We start from the raw sequence: 3,597 nt of genomic DNA, 5'->3' as shown, positions 1-3,597 counted from the left end.
GCCCCCCCACATGTCAACGCCCCGTCGCAGTATCCCCATGACGTCACATGCCCCCCCCCCCCCCCTGTCTTCTCACCTTTACCCCCCTGTCTTCTCACCTTTTTAACCCCTGACCCATTTTCATGCCTGCCGATAGGTCACAGTTCTCGGTGTAACACCTGTTTAACTTAACAAGTCAGTAAGCGATTGGTTAAGGCAGCGTTATGATAGCCAATCAGAGCCAGTGTTTTTACACGCGCGCCGAAGCACGCGAGTGACACGACACAAACGGAGCAGAGGCTGAAATGGCGTCAGGTGCAAGCCTAAAGAAAATTTAGCATTTTCAAAGCGATATAAACATTATTTAAGAAAATACGTGAAGTTCCTGAATGTCTACCAGACTGGGTATTTGATTTATTTAATTAAGAATAGAGGTTTTATTGTTAAGTTTACTTCTGTTGTAAACAAACTAGTTGTCTCAGGTTGAGAGAATTTAATTTAATTTCATAGATGTAAATGCACTTTATACCTATAGTGTAACTGTTTACTTAAGTTTTTTTTTTTTTTTTTTTTTTACAAAGATTTGGGATTTTAAAGGATTTTATCTTGCACTGGTCTGTGGATGTGCAACAAATAACAAAAGTTAAACAATTTTCTGATCTACTCATTTCAACTGACTGTGAAAACTGCTTTTAAAAAAAATCTTAATTGGCATATAACCTTTTTTTTATTGTAACGCAAATAGTTACTTTCCCTGGTAACGAGTTACTTTTATTATAGAGTAATTCAGTTACTAAACTCAGTTACTTTTTTGAACAAGTAGTGAGTAACTATAACTAATTACTTTTTTAAAGTAACGTTCCCAACACTGATCAATACACAACCACTTCTGCCAGACCAAACCGCATCAATGCCTGCCAAAATTGTGAACCAAAATAAAGTTGTATTTATTCTGGACATTAGAAAATTGTGTAAAAAGGAAAAAAATAACTGTTACATAAATAACAATATTTTTTAAGATTCAACTTACTACTCTCTAGATCACAGTGATGTGTGACAACAGATGCCGGTCTTCCAACTGCAGGGACAGCAGGTGCTGTGCTTCTTACTGTCAGAGCAGGAGATTCCAGGATCTCATTTTTTGAAAAAGGAGGTTCTGTGCTCCTTACTGCTATGACAGGAAGCTCTGTGCTCTTCACAGCTGGAACATGAAGTGTCAGAGTCTCAACTGCCGGAACAAATAAAGGACACTCAGGTGCTGAATCACGGGATGGAAGCCTTTGGAGCCTGTGAGGAATGCGTGTTTCCTACTCCACAAAGGGCATCAAATGGTCCAGATTAATTTTTGGAAATGTGACACCTTTATCGTCAACTAAATCTGCACTTTTGCCTTGTAAGGACATAATAGTATAGCGACCAAGACAATCCCTGTCTAATTTCCCTCCTTTCCTCTGCTGACTTCTGATGTTCCTCCTGAGAACCTTTTCCCCAACAGTAAAGGTGTGTGAAACAGCCCTGGAACCTCCCTTTCTTGCTCTCACTTTGTGCCTTGCAACTTGCATGTTTCTCTTGACTGCTTCATATACCCTGTCCTGTAACTGTATGGCAGGGTTCAGAATCTCTGTCTGGAGTACATCTTCTACTGTTTTATTGACCTTGGCAATAAAACAATGTGGAGAGTTTCAGAGAAGACACAAAGTAAAGTGAATCCTATACAATTTACTTTTTTTAAAACTGATTAACAATTACAAGACATTCGTTCAAATAAAACAGAACAGTGCATATACTCACATTGAAAGATTCTGGCACTTCTGAGAAGTAGCGTGCCTCCCATCCAAACATAAGATAAAAAGGTGAAAACTGTGTTGTCAGTTGTTTTTTTGTTCTGACATTAAAAAGCACAGCATCAAGGTATTTGTCCCATGTCTGTGGTTTGTCCTTGCACAGTTTTCCTAGGATCCTGAAATGGGGATTTTTAATACAATGACAACTTGTTACAGTTTTTGTAATCTCCTGTTTTAACAATACAACTGAAACATAATGCTGTTTTAGTGGCATCTTTATTAGATAGAACTTTGCCACAATCACAAAATGTCCGGACCCCCACAGAGCAGGTATAATGTGGGTGGTTGATCATTCTCAGCACTGCAGTAACACTGACGTGGTGGTGTGTTAGTGTGTGTTGTGCTGCTGGAGTTTTTAAACACTGTGTCCACTTACTGTCCACTCTGAGATACTCCTACATTGTCTACCTGATAGTTGGAGACTATAGCTTATCTGTTGTCAAGTAGATTGTGTAACTGATCTAGTCCTAATCAGTGGTCTTTTTTAACCACAGAACACTACACACAGAATGTTGTTGGCTGGATAGTTTTGGTTGATGGACCATTCAGCAGTGACCACTTGTACCAGCACAACACACATTACCACTTTGTCAGTGTCACTGTAGTGCTGAGAATGATCCACCACCCACATAACACCTGGTCTGTGGTGATCTGGTTGGTGCCATTGTGTATGGGTAAAGCAGTGCAGACTGTTACAGATGTTTAATTAATTAAACATACCTCTGTATTGTGCCATTCATCTGTTCCACTAATCCATTGGTTTGTGGATGGTACGGTGAGCACAGGCTGTGTTTTATGCCAAACAACTCACAGACTTCTTTGTTGATCTGGAGAATGTAATTGGTGACTGTTAGTTCTATAAACAAATCGGCCTACTTCATTGTGTGCACTTCTTTCATTGTCCATCTTTTTATCAGCTCCATGTTGACTGCTGATGAAGGACTAGACCATTGAAGAACAGGGTAACAAAGTACACAGAAATAGATGTACTACAGTCTTTGATTGTAGAACTACAATGTGCTTCTATATGGGAAGAGGAGCTGATAAAATGGATAGTGAGTGTAGACACAAGGAAGGTGTACCTAATGAAGTGGCCGGGGGGTTTATTTCAATATCATAGAAGACCAAATACAAAATGCAAACCTGGTTAACGAATTCCCTCCCTTGATCCGTTAGTATCCTCTTTGGTGTCCCAAACCGATAAATCATTTGCACAATGCAAGCTGCGACAACCTCTGCTGTTTTTGAGGCAAGTGCATAAGCCTCAACCCATTTGGTAAAATAATCAATAAGTACACATATGTACTGGTTGCCATTTGAGGACATTGTCAACTTGCCAATCAAATCCATGCTAACTAACTCCCATGGTTCATTTACCTAAACAAAAATAATTAGTCTGTCAAATTTGATTCTGTGAGTTGCAATCATACCAGTATTATTAATAATAGTAATAAAAAACACATACAATTATTGGTGTGTATTCTTCCTGATGTTTGATGCTTGGTCTACTCAACTGACATGTAGAACACCGTTTGATCTACAGGTGAGTAAGAATATATATTAATGTAAACAACATCTAAAACATACATATATATATCGTCACTGTCTAATGAAAAACATGTATCTCCATTTTTTCCAATTTTGAGTTTTCTACATCAATAAAACTCACTCATTTGTCAATATCAATGGTCATCCCTGGCCAATAATATCGATTGGAAATAGCATCTTGTTTTCTCCTTGCCACTGTGCCCACCTGCATCACTGGCATGAAATT

The 3,597-nt window shown here is 38.7% G+C and overlaps 1 long non-coding RNA gene across 1 annotated transcript; it reads right to left on the bottom strand.

Moving 5' to 3' along the window:
* Positions 1-1,426: 1,426 nt before the first annotated feature.
* Positions 1,427-3,060, bottom strand: LOC143513813 (uncharacterized). The gene is made up of 4 exons (XR_013130677.1): positions 2,967-3,060; positions 2,544-2,650; positions 1,771-1,939; positions 1,427-1,634 (listed from the first exon to the last, which is right to left on the bottom strand). It is a non-coding gene; the product is annotated as an uncharacterized LOC143513813 (long non-coding RNA).
* Positions 3,061-3,597: the final 537 nt, after the last annotated feature.

The sequence above is a fragment of the Brachyhypopomus gauderio genome, chromosome 5 (genome assembly GCF_052324685.1).
Source record: "Brachyhypopomus gauderio isolate BG-103 chromosome 5, BGAUD_0.2, whole genome shotgun sequence".
Lineage (NCBI taxonomy): Eukaryota > Metazoa > Chordata > Actinopteri > Gymnotiformes > Hypopomidae > Brachyhypopomus > Brachyhypopomus gauderio.
Note: the sequence above shows the minus strand (reverse complement) of the source record. Positions and strands in the feature narration are given on the sequence as shown.